Source organism: Triturus cristatus, chromosome 1_1 (assembly GCF_964204655.1).
Source record: "Triturus cristatus chromosome 1_1, aTriCri1.1, whole genome shotgun sequence".
NCBI classification, from domain to species: Eukaryota; Metazoa; Chordata; class Amphibia; order Caudata; family Salamandridae; genus Triturus; species Triturus cristatus.
Genome location: NC_140579.1, coordinates 1,236,197,035 through 1,236,218,338, shown reverse-complemented (window position 1 = coordinate 1,236,218,338; position 21,304 = coordinate 1,236,197,035). Strand labels below are relative to the sequence as shown.

At 45.3% G+C, this 21,304-nt stretch overlaps 1 long non-coding RNA gene across 3 annotated transcripts in view; it reads right to left on the bottom strand.

Moving 5' to 3' along the window:
• The window catches only part of LOC146871891 (uncharacterized), a 264,085-nt gene that overhangs the window by 93,004 nt on the left and 149,777 nt on the right, over positions 1–21,304 (bottom strand). Inside the window, exons 1-3 of one of the 3 annotated variants that reach the window (XR_014959624.1) lie at positions 8,655–8,738; positions 7,756–7,819; positions 7,549–7,604 (exon numbers count right to left, since the gene is read on the bottom strand). This is a non-coding gene — a long non-coding RNA (uncharacterized LOC146871891). Of the gene's footprint in view, positions 1–7,548; positions 7,605–7,755; positions 7,820–8,654; positions 8,739–21,304 lie in introns of those variants that run through there. The other 2 variants (XR_014959622.1, XR_014959623.1) reach the window with 2 other exon arrangements.

Here is a 21,304-nt window from a genome sequence, read left to right as displayed (position 1 = left end):
TGTCCATGAAAGACGCAACTTGCGCATTGTTGCAAATTGAAAAATTAGAGCCTTTACCTTTTTCTGTTGCTGAGTTGAAGTCAGCCGTGTGGCTTATCCACGGATTAGTCACTTTACCTTTTAGTCTGTTCAAATTTAGTTCGTGCATGAAGCATTATGCCGTTGGCAGATGTGAACAACTTGGTGATGCGTTCCTGCACAAAGTTTGGTCACTTCCGTTCACTTACAGATGCGTAAGGGATGGCAAGGAGGTTTACTTAAAAGGTGAAGAATGTACTTCCGCTCCTGATCATTCTGTGGTTTGTAGACATATACAACTACATGGCGCTTGCAATATACACGCTCCGAATTTGGCTTGTGTCCTAAAGGGGATTCCAATGCCAGTTATAACGTCTCCTTTTAAGCTGCTGGCCAACGGTAGTTATTTGCTTTTAAATAGTGAAGCTTGCTGTGGGATGCTAGTGGGTATTCCTTACATAGTCACTGTTTCGCAAAAAGTAGTTTGCTGTAATAACGTCCTTTTCCCACCCCCGCAAGGCCGACTTGATGTATCCATCTGGCCAGCGATTCCAACCTTGAACGCAGAGTTCAATAGGATGATCAGAATAATGGCTCTTTTGTCTAAAAAAGAGTTTGCGTTGACTTCGTCCCGTGAAACATTTCTTCTTAATGTGGCGAACACACGCACTGAGGTACAAGCTCTTTTAAATACTGACCTCCCCCTCCATTTTGGAACCTTGATTCAAACTATCTTTAATGCTTCGTCTACGACTGGCCTTGTTCATTTTTTTAAAATTGTGGGCTCGGGCCTCGTGACATCTTTCCAGACTGTTTTTGGTGTGATTCCCGCATTTTTACATTCTATTTTTTCAAGTGTCTTCGGAAGGTTCCCCTTGCTCCTCGCTTTGGTGGCTGGGATCCTCTTGTTGATTTGCGCACTTCGATATGGCTGCACACCAGGAGTTGCAAGACAGCATGCTGCGCTTGCTCCATCTTCGTAGCCGGATGCTTGATTACTGCGGCACCTTACCACTGGCGGTATTAAGCGTCAAGTATGGATTGTCTTTCCGGTTTCCCTTTTTTACGTGTGTGCAACCTGTCTTTCATTGCCTAGATTGTCCCTTCCAATGGTCTCTGGACTTGTGCCTGTCAAACTTGGCGTCACCTGACCCGGATTTTGATGAACTAATGTGTCCCTTAGTGGCTCATGAATTTGATTGTTCTGGTGTCGGGTTTATGGCTATGGGTGCTGCACACGGAGTCCTTGGTAACTGGGATATCGGAGAGGCGGCTATTGAATTCCTTGAAAGGAGTTATATCGAGGAGGCTGACAGTTGTCCTATCATGGTGCTGGGTGCTCCGATAATTGATGAACACGTGTGTTCCTTTCCCTTGTTAAATTGGATGGCGGATACTTTTGCGGAACGCTCCAATGATTTCCTCTTGGAAGCTGTTGCCACTTACGCGGCTTATACCTTTATGGATTGACTGATTGACGTTGTCACTCCAGGATGCATCCAGGGCTGTTAATTTTTCATCTGAATTTTTACTAAAAATTTTTTGAAGACATAGTTTTTGTTTTCTTTTCGACGATTTTTTTTACTTTTTTCTCGTTCTCGGACTTTCCACTTACCTTATATGGACTTATAGTTCATGCCCTTGGTTCCGTTCTATATCACTTGAACTCTGCGTTCTTGATAAGTGTATCACTATTGGTTAGTACTCCGATCATGGGGGGGGGGGGGTGTAGGATGGATTAAGCCACGCCCTATTTACAACACTAATTTAGCATAACCTAAATAATTGTTAGCAAGCCAGCTTGTCGTTTCTGCTGCGCTGCACACGACACTGTTGTTATGTGTTATTCATTTTAGAAATGCTGACTCGACTTTGCCTTACAGGATAACAAACTGTTGTTTCACATTCTTAACAGTGAAATGTGTCCTTGGTCTGTACATCATGCAAAGAACGAGTCTGGGTCACTAGAAGGTACAGAGTGTTGTGATTAGATTGATCGTACCACTTTTTAGACATATCATAAATACAGCTGCCAATATCTGAAGGACAAGCGTCTTTAATATTGCAGAACAGTTTGGTTTTACATTCATTCGAACAGAAGAGCTGATGCATGAGAGAGCTAGCTGATCCTTTGATGTGATTCTACTAAGCTGATCTATACGGTATGGGGTCCCCCCTGTTAACCCAAGAGACCTTCTAATAGTCTAATAATAATAATGATGTATTAGATTCTAGAGAAAGGAGTGTGGCTGTATACCACTGTCATTATTAGTATGATTGCTCCTTTCATTTTGTATGGTATTGTAATAATGCTTATGGTTCTGATCTGTACTGTTAGTCTGCTAGTGTTAGCCAAAGTACTGCATCTTAGGACGCGAGGTTTATAAAATAAACTCTTTAAACTTTACCGTGTCTGTATTATTATGTTGTGGACTAACAAATCGATACGAACAGGTATTTCGGATTCCCACCACTCCTGAGAAATATCTAAGTCGCTTGTTCTGGTTTGTCTATACATTGGGACCGCCTAGCTAGATCTAGGCTAACGAATGGGATACTAAGCTAGTCGGATAAGGGGTTCTGGGTTCTGAGGGGAGTTTTCTGGTACACCACAATTCTCTGAGGTCCTGGTCTCCTGCGCATAGATCTGTGCAAAAGCAGAATCCCTGCAACAAAACTGATCCTTCGGACTTGAGCATCCTTCCTATGAAGGTCGTAACTCCCTTTCATGTGGGCCAGTCCATCACCCTGCCTTCCTATAACGCTCTGCCTTACCCCTCTAAAGAAGAAGAGAGACTCCGTTGGCTGGACCCAAAAAGAGCATTGTTGTTCTACCTTTACCTCACAAGAGAGTTGTGAGTGGATGATCAATTCTTTGTGGAATACGTCAGAGCTAAAAAAAGGAAGGGTGGTATGGAAATGGACCATCTCACGATGGATACTGCTCTGTATCATAATTTGCCATGCATTGCCCAAAAAGCAACCTCCTGAAGACCACCAGGGCCAAGGGTGCGACCCCGGTGCTAGTGCGCGGAATACCTGTCCTGGATATCTGTCAGGCAGCATCATGGGCTTCCCTGCACATGTTTACAAAGTACTACTGACCGGACAGCCATGCCTGATGAGACAGGCATTTTGCCCGTTTGGTCCTACAGGACTTTCTAGTCTAATGTGCGTTCCCACCTCTGGGGAGGTATTGCTTGGGTATCTATGCTAAGGTAAGGAATCTGCCGCTAATAGTCTCTATCAGATAAACAAGTTACTTACCTTTGATAACGCCTTATTTGGTAAAGACTCCAACTAGCTAAAGATTCCTTACCAATCCACCTATCCTCCCAGCTCTACGAACAGGTTCCGGAGTGAAGGGTTGTTCCCCTTTTGAGAGCCCTAGCTTAACACAAAAGTGGTCAGTGTTCTTTGTGGCTCTGCGCTTCTGATGTGGAAAGTTGTGAAAAGAAACTGATATTAACATGCTGGGGTGGCATTTATATAGCCTCCGCACATGTCTCTTCCAGCACAGATGACAGTGACAACACCACGTGGAGCCAAACAAAGCCACCTACTGGCACACAGGGGTACTGCTCAAGGAAAATTATTGATCGAATCGGACGCCTGGGGATTCTTCTAAAGTTAGGACACTGCAACTAGATAGATAAGTAACATGTTCACCTGGACGGTTGTGTTCGAGGGACACGGTTAGGTTTGGCCAATGTCCAGGGTTCCTTATCAAAAGTGTTTTGGGAGGGGGCGTGAGTTGGGCCTCCCTCCTTAAGCAACTGTTGTGACCCAAGAATCCCATTCCCCAGGCTTAATCACAAATTCAGGGGGGGGGGGCATGCAACCCTCTCCCCAAGTCTCTATTGGGTCCTGGGGACCCCATTCGATGGGGCCGATTAGATAATATTGGGGACGGTGGCATGCACCCTCCCAATCCAAGTCAAAAGTGTGCCCGAGGACCCCATCCTCTTGAGGCAATGTTTTTCAAAAATGGTAGAGGACGCACGGCCCACCTCCCAAGCCACTTTTGGGCTCTGGGAACCCCATCCCCTTGGGCCAAATTACTTACAGAAAGGGATAATGTACAGTGTCCAGGGGAGCCCACCCCTGTAACACTGATGCACAGCATGGGAGAGTGTAGACATACCCTGCACGCATTCTCCCGGGCAGGGAACTCCACTCTTCTCCTGCCTGGCGGAAGCAGTTAAAAAAGTGATGCTCCAGCGCAGGCAGAAGCAAAGGAATGGTGCCGGTGCCCAATAAGGCCCTGGTTAAGGTTTGGGGGCCCTGTGCCCCCCCCCTCCTGCCCCAACGTAGTGTTTTGTGGGTGCCCCTAGTAGTCACAAGGTCACCCATTTGGCTGCTGTTCCCCTTGAGGATGCCAGTGAGCAAGGGCGATAGAAGCCCGAAACGCGTTTGGCGCAAATGAATGCTAAAAGGTGTTACTGTATACCCCGCTCTCCTGCTGGAATAAAAGGTGAAAACACTCTGTGTGTGGCACTTCAATTGGGAGCTTTCTTCAATTGGAATGTTGAGCGGCCTGCTCGGTCGCGAAGTGCCCTGCTGCTGACATTGCGGCTCCTAACGCTGAGAACATGCGGCAGAAAGGAACACATGACCGTCCACCAAGGTGACTAAGTGCGAGGTCCCAGTTTCACCTATTGTGGCGACCCATTTGGGAAAATTAACAAACACTGGGGCACAACGTTATCGGAAGAACCACAATTACCATAATGCCATAATGACACGCCCAGCAGAGGCTGGACTTAAAAGCATCACTGAAATGGCGGTGAAAACCTGGCTGCTGATCCCCTTCAGGATACCAGTGAGCAAGGGCGATAGAAGCCCGAAACGCGTTTGGCACAAATGAATGCCAAAAATGTGTTGCTGTATACCCCGCTCTCCTGTTGGAATAAAAGGTGAAAACACGCTGTGTGTGGCACTTCAATTGGGAGCTTTCTTTGATTGGAATATATATATATTTATATATATATGTGTGTGTGTGTGTATATGTATGTATATATATATATATTTATAGCACAGTAGGATCTGCTTTCATCGTTACACCCACTTTTTGCTTGGTGTCAGTGTGTTTGTGGCCTAGTCTGCTGGGATCCTGCTATCCAGGACCCCAGCAACTGTACTTTCTCCCCTAAATTGACAATGGTAAGTACTTTAGTACCTCCACAATTAGCTACTGGTGTATTATGTAAGTCCCTAGTATATGGTACTAAGGTACCCAGGGCAAAGGTACACCAAGGTTCTCCCATGGGCTGCAGCATGTATTGTGCCACCCATGGGAGTCCACTCAAACTGTGACTACAGGCCTGCCATTGGAGCCTGTGTGAGTTGGTGCTGGCACCTCTCACGACAGATATAAGCTTCCTTATTTCTGAGATCAGTACACCTTAAACCTATAAGTCACCCCTAGTGAAGGCTCTTCAGTGCTGAGGGCAGGGTGCTTGTTTATAAATGTAAGGGTGCCCCTGGATGAGCATGATACCCCTGATTTTTCAGGCTTTGTAAGTGCGATCAGCCATTTTTAGATATATAGTGGACATTAATCATTACGAGATGTCTAACTATATAGTGGCTGCACTGAATACAGGTCATGTTTAGTATCAAACATGCTGAAATCATACCCCAACACTGATTCTAATCTTGGAAGTATGTTCCCATGTACTGGGGGACTCCTTACGGGACCTCCCAGTACTCCCGGTAACAGCCTGTCAGTGTCTGCAAGCAAGCTAATGCTGCTACCGACCTAGCTTGAGCAGGGGAAAGTAGAACAATAAGTTTCCTGTCACAGGGAGGTGTGACCACCTCCCAGACAGGACATATTGTATTGAGCTGGATGGGGGTGCTTACCAGCCCCACCAGAATGCTGTGAAGGGCACATTTGGTGCCCTTCTTGCATACTCCTATTTGAACCAGTTCAGCGAGTCCTCGTCTCTTGCTCTGGCACTGGACAAAGGACATGGGAGTATCCTCCCCTCTGTCTACCTATTGGTGGGTGCGTCCTTAGATTTGTCGTGGGACAAGACTCAACCCTGAAACTACATCGCTCTTCAGTCGTCTGGACACTTGGACTTTGTTGGACTTCGAATAAAACCAAAACTGCACCAAGGAAGACTCCTGCTGCTCCTGGTCTCAATGTTCTTCAAGTCTTCTTTGTCGTCAGTGCTTCTTACATGTTCTTCAACAGACCTGTAAGCATCAAGGACACCTGAAAAAATCTACCTTGGGGTGAACCAGTCACTCCCCTGCTTCTGCAGGCACTGCAAAAAAGCTGACCGGTCTGCTGCCCCTGTCATCCTACCGACTTCCCGAGGTTCAGCAACACCGGCGGTAGTTCTGCAACTCCACTCTGCAAGTTTGAGGCCAGTATCCCTCGTCTGATCTGCTGCGACCAAACCCTAATGCACTGCATCGACTTGCTGTTGTCAAGAGCCTGCTGGTTCTGCACTCCAGAGATCTTCAGCTACAGGAAGCTCCAGCCTCCAGCATCTCTTCCCTACAAGATCAGTGTTCTCACCACATCCTTTGCACTGTGGGCCTTCTTCCTTGGTGAATGCTCGAGGTCCTCTTGCGACTCCTGTGCCTTTGGCCTGTAGGTCCTCCTCAGGGTCTTCTACTGCTTCAGTAGGCTCCCCTGCTTGCTCGGGCCTGCTCGGACTCTCCTGCTGTTCATGAGTTCCTTGGACCTTGCTGGTCCCAGCATTGCTGGTTTTTCGTCTTCCATGCCAGTTGCAGCTACCAAGGCTCCTTGGTGCTCCTGCCGGACAACGACTACTTAGTCACCGACATCTGATGTAGGACAGCTCATGCACGGCTCCTGGTCTTCCCCAGCGTTGCCTGGTCCGCACAGTTGAGCGACAAGGTCACCATTGACTCTTCAGAACCTCCCGACATCTGTGAGTATTGTGTCTCCGTGCCTCCTGGTCACCTCCAAGTGACATAGACTCTGTAGCGTAACAACACAAAAACCTGGGGTCTAAGCGAAATGAGCACTATGAAGAACAACTCAGCAAGTTTAAATCACAAAAAATATTTTTATATTAAAGATGAAACCCATCAGCCACCAAAGTAGCATATATCATCATTTGGGATTCATTAACAGTTGCAAGGCCCTCCAACAAATCGGGGCTGCATATTCAGTAAGCAAAAAACCTCACCAGTGTAACAGAAGATGAAGTCTATGCTAAAGTCCTTTGCTTTATAACATGAATTGTGATATAACAATGCAAGTGTGATTGGTGGAGATGGATGCAGTGCAAGTGAAAAGGATGCTATTATTAAAATTGTCTACCGGGACAGAAATAACATTTTAATAGATACTGTCCGGGTGGCAAAATTAAAAACCAGTGCAAATGCAGTTTGAAAAAATAACTGCTCATGTCCAAAAGAGAAGGTCTACATGTTTCAGCCTTTAGATCAATGTTGATCAGGCTTTCGTCAGGACCTAGAAAAACTTACGCTACTGCAATATGTGTTTCAGTGAAATTTCTAAAGTAAATAACATATAAGACCTACTTTACTTTGGGATTTTCAGAGACTCTCAGAAAGTTTTCAGAGTATCGACCCCAGTCCTATAAACAAAAAAACAGTTTCAATAAACCTGCTTAATTTGTTCAATCAAGTGCTCAATATATACTAAAACATCTGTTATTAGTATAAGATGCTCTTCCGTCATCTAATGTACTGCTAAACATGTACCAATAGAATTTAGTATACGCTTACCCGTCTGTGTACGGGAGCTCTCCTCACCTCACCTGGCATCCACTCAGGAAAATGAGGCCCCGCTCTGTGTAAAGACAAATGGGTATGGCACAATTCTCAAATTAAAACCAAATGTCTTTATTTCTAATAATATCATACACTTCAACATCAACAAGCTGTAGTTTGATATGGCTGTCTCTGGATCAAATGTGAATCTGTACAGAATCATCATTTTAGAATAGATGGGCACTAAATCTTGCCGTGCCTGTTATAACACAGGTCTCTATTACATGAACAAATCAGCTGAATGCAATCAGACTATGTATCAATCTAGGATATCATTTTGTGTTTGGAAATAAAACAAACACTGCTTGTGGCAATGTGATATTAAAAACTGCCACTAATCCTCAGTATATTCACATATTACTTATGTTGCGTATGATCTAAAATTTATTTATTTTTGTTCTTGCCCTACACCAGCCAAGCAAGATCAATAATGTGACGAATCGTAAGTATACCTCATTAAAAATAGCCATGGTATCTCTAAATATTTCTATAAAACGAACCCACAGTGTTTTTATCAATGTATGCGTCTTTCACATACAGTCGTTAAGTATGTGACTCTATACATGGCAAATAGGTAAACAATCGAGCAACATGTCAGTTCTTATAACTCTTTGTGATATATTGTCAATAGAGTTTGTAGTGTGCTCAGAAGGTTATTGAGTTCAAACTCCCGTAGTGAGTTGGGGTTCCTGTACTGATCTTCACCAGCGCTAAGTACTTAGGCTCTCTAAATCATGGTTGAAAATAGGAGTTCACAATAAAGACCCAATTTGATACGAACCCATAGCCTAAGACGTGCTATTTTATACTTGATGGGTCAACTCTACAGCATCATATTGTTATGGGTCGCCTACCTGTCTGTCGGTACCTCCGGCTATACTGAGCTGAATGGGAAGGTGCCGGCGCAAATTCACTCGGTCTTTAAATACATAAAAACCAACGCGTGCCCTGATACGCGCTAAGCCTTTGACGTCATAAAGGCGTGACCGGGCATCATGGGATAAGTAGTTTGGTACCAGCTAGTTCCGATGTCGTGTATACCATTGTTAATAAACATAGAAAATAGAGATATCTTCGGGTAGAGAATAAATCTGTTCCTATTAGTAGAGCGCTTTCATGTTAGATAAGTAAACTGTCATCTAGCACGATTCAAATATATCACTAGTAGCTCATGAAAAGGGGCTTCGTTTATAATAACTTGAAAGTGCCTTTTGGTGGCTATTGTCAATTTATTAGTTTGCAAAATATCACATCTTATTAATCATGAGCATTTCTGAATAATGAGAAAAGTTTAAACTCAGGACTGTGCAAAAAACATTGAACTAGAGTATTATCAAGAGAACCCAAAAGATTTTGTGTATATATTACACTAAGTTGGCTTTAGTACTGATTTATTCCAATCTGTTACTAGCTTGTATGTAACTATAATCTAGAGTGCTGTCCAAGGAATATCATCGTTCAAGCCTTGTATGTCACTCTTGAGTTTAAAAATCAATTTTTGTTCCCTCATAAACAGAAAGCGCGTGATATCACTTATGTGTGTAGGAATAAATGGTTGTTCTAGTACCGTCCACCTTAGTTCTTCTGCCTTATGTTTGTGTGTGAGAAAGTGATTCGTAAGTCTTGTTGCCTGTTTTTTACACCGAATGGTGCTTTTATGTTCATTAATACGCAACTCAATTTTTCGTGTAGTCATGCCAACATATCTGAGTGAACATGGGCATGTGATGATATAAATCACTTTCTCAGAATTACAATTCGTGTGTTTTGCTAACACCCATGGTTTTCCTGTACCAATATCTACCGTTTTGGTTGGTTGATTCTGTGGACATGCTGTGCAAGAGCCACAAGGAAAGTGTCCCTGCACTGCTGGCAAATTCCACAACGTATATTCTCAATAATGTGTGAGTTTTTGGTCTAGTATGTACCAAACTGTCTCGTAAATTCGATCCTCTTTTATATGAAAAAAGAGGTGCTGGTATCCTTTCAGAGCCTATATTCAAGATACGCCAATGTCTACGGATACTCTTTTGTACTTTATTGGTAAGGGTGCTGTAAGTATATACAAAGGTTAATCTAGTCAAAGGTGGTTTTTTGTACTGGAGGTTCTAAGAGGGCCTCTCGATTGTTGTTAGAGGCTCTCTTCCATGCCCTCTTAACCAGATTTGATGGATAATGGCGATCATATAGTTGTTGAGATAAGTTCTTAGCATGTTTTTGAAAAATAACTGTCTCTGAACAGTTTCTCCGGGCCCGAAGAAACTGGCCTTCTCGCAGATTATCTCGGAGTGCCTTGGGATGATGACTTTCAAAAGTGAGTAGCGAGTTCTTAGCCATAGACTCTGTACCCTCTGCTTGCAAGTTCTTAACTTCCAGAATCCACCCTTGGATTCCACCAGACGCCTTCGACATCTTCTCCAGAGACATCTTCTTTGAAGTCTCCCATTGTTGTCTATGGCAGGTTCCAACGTCACTTCACCCCTATGCATCAAGCTTCCCTGGTGTAGGTAACCTGGTTCCTGGGGCATGCATGGGTGGGTTGGCTTTCAAACGTTCTTTCTTCTGAAGGGTTTCTCCGGGTCCTCCGGGAAGAGACCTTCTCTAAAACTGCAACTACCACTTCACCATTGACTTCAATTGGATACGTGGCTGTGTTTCCACTCTGCGTACAACCTCCATGGAATTCCTGGGTAGTTACCTTGGGTGATTCCTTGTGTCCCCAGCTCCTCTGGGTCTTCTGGTCCAAGTCCTATCATCCGTTGCAATTCGTATTAAACTTGCTTCATATATGGTTTGGTCTCTTCCTGGAGACCTCTGTATTTTGTGCTATTTACCTGATTGCTTTTGAACCATTTTTGTGTGTTGTGTTGATATCTCTGGGTAGGAGATATACCAATGTGATAGTGATATTGTGTAGCAATAAATAGACTTATTTTTGCTAAACAATGTGTGGTTTCTTTTTATTTAATTTACGCTACAGATTAAACTGGTAAAACAAGCTGCTTAACACTCCAAGATAAGTATGAAGGCTGCTCGCCACAGCTACCACTTTTTTTTTAAACCTTTTATTTATGTTTTTCATCATAGAACATAACCATACTGCTTGATATCCACATGGCAGTTACAGCAGGGCGAAATGTGAGTCTATATGCATTTTTCACATTTGCAGGACTGACAACATGTCTATCCAGGACAGCTAGCAATACAAATCCATACACAATAGTTGGATAATCGAAAGACCACTGATAGGGCGTAAAAGTCCAACATCCATCGATAGCAGAGCTGATCAGCACTACCAGATCCCCACATACCCACAGTAGGGAAGCATTACCCAGCCTGTGGGGCATTGTCAGGGCTCCAAAGGAATCCACACACTCCACACCTCATTTATGAGCTATCTAGAGTAGATAAGTCCACTCTCCCCGCCCCCGCTGAAGGAGGAAGGTCTGAAGCGGACCCCATATGTCCCTTGGTCTTGAGGCTAGCGGCTGTGTTTCTGCATAGACCGAGAGTGGTTCCTGACAGTATAACATATCTGTTAACCACTCTTTAAACTTTGGGGCTCGTCCTCTACCCCAGCGGCAAGCCACTTTGCGCTTGGCTAGCAGCAGAGCCACCACGCTAAATTTTCTGTACTTATTGGGTATCTGTGCAGTGTAGCCCAGCAGCACCACCAGTGGGTCCCTCGCCAGCGTCCCATCTGTCATTTTGTCAAGAGCATCATAAACCTGCATCTAAAAATCCCACACCGCTGGGCATTCCCACGCTAAGTGCAGAAATCCCGCCCCAGTCCGGCCACATCTATCACACCTATCATTATCGGACAACTTCAATCGATATTTTTTGGCAGGTGTGTAGTACAGACGCTGCAAGAACCTATAATGTATCACTTTCAATCGACAGCTAGCAGAGATTTGTCGAGTCTGCTTACAGCAATACAACCATTGGTCGTCCGTCACTTCCCGTCCCAACTCCTCACCCCAAGTGGTACGCGCTAGGCTCCTGACACTTTTTTGTTGTGTCCGTATGCACCGATATATACCCGATACCAAATGTTTACCCTCCGAAGAAGTGAGCATGAAGTGTAACGGGACAAATTCTTCGGTTCTCGAGGGAAGTCAGGGAGGACCGCCCTCATCCCCTGCCGCAAGCGCACATATAAAAATACATCTAAGGGTGTGGGCTGCACCGCCTGGAATATGTGCTCGAGAGATCGAAACACACCTTCATGGAACAAGTCCCCCCATGTAACGATGTGTAGTCGCTGGCACATATTACGAAACCCTTTTTCCTGCAACAACGATATATCTGGGTGATACACTAACGGGAGACGCAAGGAGTACAGCAACGAGGGTGCCTGAAGAAGATCTAACATACGTCTCCATGCGTCCACCGTGCTGGTAACCGTTGTGGGGGGCGTCCCGCGCTCACTGGCAGGTTCATGAATCAAGCCACTAAGTGGAATAGGATGTGCCAGCCAATCCTCAGTAGCCACCTGCGGCATATAAGCTGTAGGCCTGATCCAGTGGTATGAGTAGTATACACCTCAAAATCTGGTATATCAAAACCGCCTTGGTCGTATGGCTTCGTAAGCACTGACCATTGAAGGCGTGACTGCTTGCCTCCCCAGAGTAAGCAAATCAACTCAGTACGCAGTGTTTTTAAAAAAAACGGCCCAGGATGGTAGGGAATGTTAAGGAACAAGTAGAGGAATTGGGGAAGGACTATCATTTTGATGAGGGAAGCTCTTCCAGCAAATGATAAGGGCAGCGATATCCAGCGGGTGACATTACTGGCCAGTCGCGTGATGGCCACTCCATAATTTAACCTTAGGGTGTCTTCCTTGTCTCGAGTCACCTGTATGCCGAGATATCGGAGGTCAGAGTCGCACCACTCTAGCGGGAAGTCCAGCTGGAACCTAGGGACCGAAGGTGTAAGAGGAAAGATCTGCGATTTCCCCCAATTAATATGGACACCGGACAGTCTGCCAAAGACCAGAAATTCTCTCAACAAGGGATTTATATTGCGTTGGGGATCCCATACATATAATGTAACATCATCAGCATACAGTGAGATGAGAAGCTGACGCTGATAACACCGGAAAGCCCTATCCTGATGTTTCTGACGTATCCGACACGCTAGTGGCTCAATCGCAATAGCGAACAGTAAGGGAGATAACGGGCACCCCTGCCGGGTGCCCTCGATAAAGAAAATGCAGGGGATGTGTGCCCCCTAATCAACACCTTTGCAGTGGGTAGACGATAAAGCAATTGTATCCAAAATAGAAATAATTCAGGGAAACCCATTCGCTGTATATAATCCCACTCCACAGAATCGAATGCTTTGGTGGCATCTAAAAAGACAGCAGCAAGTGGAAATTCCGGTGCCACAGTCTGTATCAGGGAAAAAAGCGTACGTAAGTTGCGAGTAGTGGACCGACCAGGGACGAAGCCGGACTGATCAGGAAGGACGATCCTGTCCATCAGTAGGGATAAGCGATTAGCCAAAACCTTGGCCAAAATGTTGGTTTCGCAATTTATGAGCGATAAGGGTCGAAAGGAATAACAGGAGTTGCGGGGTTTGCCTGGTTTCAAGAGCGATGTTATCAATACTTCCCTCATCGAAGGTGGGAGAGTCCCAACCTCCAGGGACTCCTCGAAGACCTCTTTAAGGACCGGCGCCATAATGTCAATATAATTCTTGTAAAATTCCGCGGGAAGACCATCCAATCCAGATGCCTTCCCATTTTGCAAGGACATGATCGCATCCCTAATCTCATCAATCTCAAACGGTGCACTCAGAAATTCCCTGTGCGCATCGCTAAGCCAGCATAGCGCAACATCCCCCATAAATCCATCCAGGTCCACCGGTCCCTGACGCTGCGAGGTATATAATGTAGCATAGTGTGAGGTGAATGCTTCCAGGATTCCAAGAGTATCTCGACAAAGCGTACCCTCAGGACGCTCTATTTCTAACACATGCATATTAAATCTCGGACACCGTGTAACCTCGGCCAAGGCCCTGCCAGGACGCTCCCCCTCTCCAAATCTGCGAGCCACCCAGTAATGGCCTTTGAACTTAACCTCCCTAGCAGCCGTGTCTTCATACTCAGATAGTTTTTCCCTGAAATCTTTGTGTATGTGTCCTGCCTCTCCACGCACCATTCGGTCTTCCAGCCCCTTCAGTTCTCTCTCGAGCTTCTTAAGTGTACGTTGTATATCCCGTAAGACTCTGAAACTTTTTGAAATACAGTACCCCCGGATAGTGGCCTTAAATGCCTCTCAGATAACCTCCACACTGTCTACTGACCCTTTGTTACGAAGAAAGAAATCCCGTACTTCTTCCCCAAACTCAGATTTAGAAATTGGGTCCAATAGGGCATTCGGCTGCATCCGGCAAGTCGGCCTGGGCCTGTCGTAACCAGGAAGGACAAGCGCAAGACGCACAGGGCAATGGTCTGAGTATGTTCTAGCTAGGTGTGTGACATCGCAAATGCTAGCGCCCAATCCCCTCGATAGCAAGCAGTAATCAAGCCTAGCCCATGTACCAGTACATGAGGTAAAATGAGTCCCTTCCAACACTTGGGAATAAGTGTGTCGCAACCCATCTATTAATCCACCCTCCTCCATAATACCCTGCAGCACCTCCCGAGACCTCGTATAATGATATGCAGCCAGATTTGATCTGTCCTGCGCCGGGTTTAAGGCAACATTGAAGTCACCCCCCCAGATAATATGAGTAGATCCCAAAGCCACAATTTTCCCCCACAAATTAGTAAAGAACTCAGGCAAATCAACATTGGGGCCATAGCAATTTGCAATAGTCACCGAATCTCTACCCAATCTCCCCCATGCAACTACATATCTCCCCTGTGGGTCCTCCACTGCACCAGCCAGCACAAAGGGCATCTGCCTTTTAACCAGTATGGCTGTGCCACCTGCATAAGAGGAGTAAGAAGAGAAGACCCGGACACTCGCCCATTTGCAAGCAAAGGTATTAGAGGAGCGTTGATTTATGTGCGTTTCTTGCAGCATTGCCACCTGAACCCGCTGCCTGTCTAAATACGCCAGTATCTGTCTGCATTTCCTAGGATCCTTCAGTCCCCGAACATTCCAGGATAGGATCCTCAATCCCGAGTTACCCTCCTGCTCTGCCATAGCATCCTGTTCCACAATGTCGACAAGCCTGCGGCACTAAGTAAAACCACATTGAACTACTACAAACATCACTTGACCCTGTAACATAGTAAATGCCAGTGTTACCCAAGCTGTAAATTGCCCCTTCCCCCATCCCCCCACCCACTGAAGCATCCCAACCATGCCAGTAACAATCAACCCGCCCCCCACCCTCCCACCAAAAACCCAGTCAAACATACTCAGCATTACAAACCCAGCCCGATAAGGAACTGACCTAGAAAAAAATAAACAACCTACAGAAAAATTACAAAAATACAGGGGTACACCCATTAGGGGGATAATGCTACTGGGTGGACCACGAGTACCTCTCACCCATCCAGGAGACCTGCAACAGTATGCAAGTCCCCACGTAGGCTACAAGGGTGTCCGACTATCCATTATGTCCGTGTCCTGTCCAACCACCGCAGTGAGCAACTGTTCGACGTATGTCTCCATCATGCCCGTATTCGTACTTTCCGGTATGCCCAATAAGCATACGTTACTACGCCCCCTGCGCGTTTCTATGTCCTCATTCTTAGCGGCGATAAGCTTCATGAGCTTGTCCATCTGATTCAAGGCGCTTTGCATTTGGGCCGTGGTGTCTTCGGTCTCTGAGATTCTTTGCTCCGCATCCTTCAGACACGTTTCATGGCCTTCAATCTTGTGAGCAATGGTATCCATACGACTAGATAGCGTGTCCATCTTCTCCGCCATAGTTGCGAACCCCTGTCGCACCTCCGATAGGATCGATTTCACATCATTGTTGGGCCCATCGTGCTTATCGTGTGGCATCTCTTCTGCTCCGGTCTCCACCCCTGCCCCCTGCGAACGAGCGATCTTTTTTGCTTCGAAGGTGAGTCTCTGTTGGCGCGCGTCTGACTTCCCCATCCCGTAGAGAACAGCCCGTGACAGGCACAGCAGCAGAGCCGAGTCAGCTAGCAAACAGTCCCAGTGAGTGCGCTCCCAGGCCCCGGCAAGCCCCCGCAGTGCCTCTAGAGCAGAGTCCCCACAATCGGCGGCAAATCTTCGATATGAATCTAACCTCTCATCCGCTCTCAAGTGGATCCCAGAACGCTGCGAGGCCCGATCCGGCCCACGCACTATATCACCATCCCTGCCACCAGGAGCTCGAAGCTGTCAGGGGAAGGGAGCCCAGCACCGTGTGAATAAGGCACTCCAAGCCGCTCTGTTCAGTCCGCCCATGGTGCAGCACTCACCGAGTAGCCTACACTCCAACCGCCAAACCTCGCCCCCGGCCAGTGCCCGGCTCACTCCCACCAGCAGTAGCCATTTATACCCACCTCCACCGCTTCGCAGGCAGCGTAATGGCAGAATTCCAGGTTGACCAGGGAGGCTCAGCAGCAGAGCAGTGAAAGTCCCACCAGACACAGAGTCCAGGACCCCGCAGCCCCCAAGCCAGTGCTTCACCACCGATCCTCCATGCACCGGGCCGTAGGCTGGGCCTGCACGGTACATGCTGCCAGTAGCTGCACACCGTAGGTACCTTGAGTGGCGTCGGCACCTAGATCCAACGAGAGAGCACCTCTCCGTAATTCCAGCACCGCTGGGGGCCGTCCCACGCGATCGGGCAGCTTAACACCTCATTGCCCCCATGCAGCGCGCCTACAGTACTTGCCCGTGGCACCAGCCGTAGCAGCAAAGGAGGGGTCCGCACGAGGCATACATCCACATCTGACGCCTCTTTATTGCCAGAGCAGCGGGCCGCGATCCTCCGGCCCGCTGACCATGCGCCCAGCCGCTGCACCAGGGCTATCGGAGAGAGCTCCCGCTCTGAGCGTCAGCTTATCCGCCGCCTCAGCAGCCTACAGCATTACCCACAGCAGGCAACACCGATCATGTACCAGAGTCACACCTGCCTCCCCAGGTAGGTAGCGGGTGCACAGCAGCGGCAGGAGAAAGGATAATTGAAGGATTTTGCAGTCGGAATGCTGGAGCCTCACCAAATGGCGGCCATTCCGCTTGTGCGCCACCTAGCACCCCCCGCAACAGCTACCACTTTGAGAGCTTTCTATGGTTATCAAAGACCACTAAAATCACCTTAAGGGTTGCCTGGATTAGTGCAAGGTGCACAACTTGAGTACGTGTGCGCCATTTACTAAGCCAACCTCCTACAATATACATATATATATATATATATCCACTCCAACTCGCCTTCACTTTCTTTGTTCAAAACAAACGAGCGCAGACCCAATAGTTCTTGTGCCGAGTTTATTTAGCCATTATCCGCCATTACGCGTTTCGGGCGATCCCGCCCTTGATCACATGACAACTCTATGGCTGATGACCGCTCTACTTAAAGTGCAAGTGCTAGTGAATCAATTCATGGACATGAAAGAAATATTTCACAATAGAAGTAAGATACCGTCTTCTTAGCAATACCTACATAATGTAAACATCATATCTTACTATTTTTTATATATGTATATACATAACCAACATTTTTTTGAAATGTACATTGGTATCTCAACTCCATAATATCTGCATAAATGCAAAATGAATCCGCTTTACATCATGTCCAGAAAAAAATAATATTGAAATAAAAAGTGCTAATCATATAAATATACATAATTATTTTAAAGTGCAATTAAACATATACCAATTACAATAAATCCATTCAACGGATGCTAGCAAGTGACCAATTCTAATCACAAAGAAACTACTCCAAACCTATTATGACATAATGTCAGTTCTCCGCTTGGGTCGGAATAGAGTGCAAAACGCAAGGACATTTATAAAGTGCAAAGAAGCTCAGGATGACCAGAAATAAATACTTGAATAGATTGTTATAGTTGGACCACATCAGAAATTGTATATCAATTAATAGAAGTAATAAATATACTCTCTATTACCAATTTCTAAAATCAGACCTAAAACACTATATATATACAAATAAATATATAAATATCATCCTTAAAATATTTGCTTAATATATCTTTTCCTAAAACCTTTTGCAGTGGTGAAAAACAAATTCATGCACCCATTGAAGGAGGTATAAAAATACATAAAGAAAAGGAAGAAATTACTATTTAAATACATTGAGCTATCTTATAGTGGCTGGACAACTATAGACTTATTTTCAATTGGAAATTATTATATAAAAGCACTATATTTTTATATAGTTATAAAAATGTATAAAGATCTTCGCTGTTATTAAGTCCCATGGGGTGTTTGGAATCCAATTGTAGGATATAAGTTGTTTCTAACCTCCTTAATTTGGATTCCCTATCGCCTCCTCTCTTTTGTGGGATAACTGTATCAATAACATAATACTGCAAAAATTTAGCGTCACTATTGTGTTTACTTTTAAAATGTCTGGCTACTGGGTAGCTTTCATCGTTATTGCAAATTGCTCTTAAATGCTGAAGGATTCTTTTATGTACTGGCAATCTTGTGCTTCCTACATACCTTAAATTACAACTACAGGTAAGCACATAAACAGCAAACTCTGTTTTGCATGTGAGGAAATGCCGAATATCATATGATTTTGAGCCAAATGCTGTAACATAATTTTTGGTATTGATTGCATATTTACACGCTTTACAAGATGTGCACTTAAATAATCCCTTTCTCATCGATAGCCAAGAGCCCTTATTTGCCATCTCCAAGTTGCTTCTGACTAAGGCCATACCCATACTGTTAGTCTTTCTGAAAGCGACTGAGGGACTACTAGATAATAGTTCTCCAATTATCGGGTCGTCTTTCACTATAGGCCAGCTTTTTCTCAAAATATTTCTTATTTGTTTTTCCTGACGAGAAAATCCTAAGATTAATCGAATAGGCTCCTGCGCTCTGTTTGGGTCTGGTAGACCCTCTTTCTGTTTTAATAGGTCATGTCTAGCCAAAGACCTAGATTTGGTGATGGCAGATTCAATAATTTCAGAGCTGTATCCCCTGTTAAGGAATCTGACCTTGCTCTCTCTCTGCTTTATATTGCATTCCTCTTCCTCACTACATATCCGTCTGATACGGAGCATCTCCCCATAGGGGATGCTCTTAATCAGGTGTGGAGGATGGGCGCTAGAGGCGTGCAGTAGTGTATTCCCTGCCGTCGGTTTCCTGAAGAGGGTAGTGGATAACCTATTATTAATTATCTTTATTTCTACATCTAGGAATGTGACTTTATCTTTGCTAATATTTGAAGTAAAATTTAAATTTAGTGCATTATCATTCAGCTTTAAAATAAAAGCAGTAGCGCTTTCAACATCGCCGTCCCACACTATAAAAAGATCGTCTATATAGCGGAGCCAGGAAATTACCTTCTCATTAAATACTTGTTCATGCTGTTGCATGAGGACCAGCTCCTCCCACCAACCCATAAACAAACAGGCATAGCTGGGAGAGAAGCTGGCCCCCATAGCAACTCCCTGTATCTGCTGGTACATTAAACCATTAAAAAGAAACAGGTTGTTTTCAAGGCAAAATACAAGCATTTTCAACAGCATTTTGTTGTGATGCAGGAAATCCATCGGCCTATTCATCAAAAAATATTCTACAGCTTTGATACCATCATTGTTCCTAATACAAGTGTACAACGAGGACACATCTAGTGCAATCATTAAATAAGAGGATTTCCACCTAATATTTTGCATTTTCCTTAGAAAGTCACTTGTGTCCTGTACAAATGATTTTAGACTTTTCACAAAATCTTGCAAAAAAAAGTCAATGTATCTAGACATGTTCTCTAGGAGACCATCACACGCAGCAATTATAGGGCGCCCTGGAGGTTTATATATATACCTCACAGTACTATTCTCCAATGTGTATTCATAGTTAGGTCACAGTTTCCATAGGAAGAACATTTTGTATGTTGCAAATATACATTTAGTGCAGTTTTACAATCTGCATAAAACTGGTCAAAACAAAGTTCATCTACCTCAGCTTCTTTATTGAAAGTTTTGCGCAGTAACATAACATACTTCAGTCCGGTGCCAACAAAAAGGAGGGGGATCCCAGCAGTGCGATTTCCCATGTTAATTCCCATTGGAGACTTTGCTCTCCGAAAGAGGAAAACTGGCCGAATGGAATTACACTATACTTGGCAAAAAGTTTGAACTTTACACAGAAATGGTAATTTTTTGGATTTGGTGTGAATCCGTCAAAAGTTTTTAAAAAATTAGCGTTTAAAGAGGGGCTCAGTTGTGCATCAACTGGGGAATGCTTAAAAAGATTAGATATTTGTGGACGACTGGTCCCGCGGTACCAAAATGTTTTAAAAATAGGCCTTCTCATCACTCATTTTGGTACCAGTGCAGGTACTGCATGATCTGATTGGCTTGCTGCAACTCTACAGTACTCTGGGACTGAGTCCCCAGGTCCTGGAAAAACTCTCAGAAAGGCCCATAAGCAGGTGGGTTGGCACACCCTGACTCCCATGGTCCCAAAAGGGGCCCTGATTTCGAGGCAGATGGAACCTAGAGACGGCATGGACTTTTGTTGCGCTTTCTTCTGAGTTGTCTTTTATACACCAGGTTTTGCCAGGATGGCAGAACCAGACCTGGTTTATCCAGCCAGTAAGTCCGGTCAAAAGATTCATATGTGGCTTTGTAGCACTGCCAAGTGGTGCTCACTGTTTATTTCCAAACGTCCTGACATACTTTTACCACCTTCTAACAGCAGGTTGTAAAGGTATGAATAAAACCCCAAAGAATTGGGCACTCTTTGTGGTTTTACCAAAAGAGAAATAGTTCCTCTCAGCAGTTCACCAATCATGGAATTTAGCTTATAAGTGGATGGTACTCAGGCAGATTTACCACATTGTAAATGTATATTCACATGTTAATTTACCATTTACCAAAGGAACTTCATCCACAGCAAAATCCTCGCCAACTCCAAGGAACTCTCCAGTGTCAGTCAGGATTTCACCAATCCCACGCAGCGAAGCCACAGACATCACCCCGTCCCAAGACCTCTGCGACAAGCTTAGAACCCACTTCCACCTCAAGATCAGAACACTCTACGACAACTTTGTCGACTACCCACTAGATGCCACAGCCGGCCCTCCGCCCCCCCAGAGACACCAGCCAGCCCACCATCTCCAACTGGACACCTATCACGACCAAAGACACCTCCACAACTATAAAAGGCATCCACTCCAGGGCCCCCACCGACCCCTGCCCCCCGCACATCTACCACAGGGCCGCGGACACCATCGCACCTGAACTGCAACGGACCATCAACACCACCTTTTCAACAGGCACTTTCCCAGATGACTTGAAGCGCGCAGAAGTCAGGCCACTGCTCAAGAAGCCCACGGCCGACCTCAAGAACTACCGGCCCATCTCGTTCCTCCCCTTCGCAGCCAAAGTGGC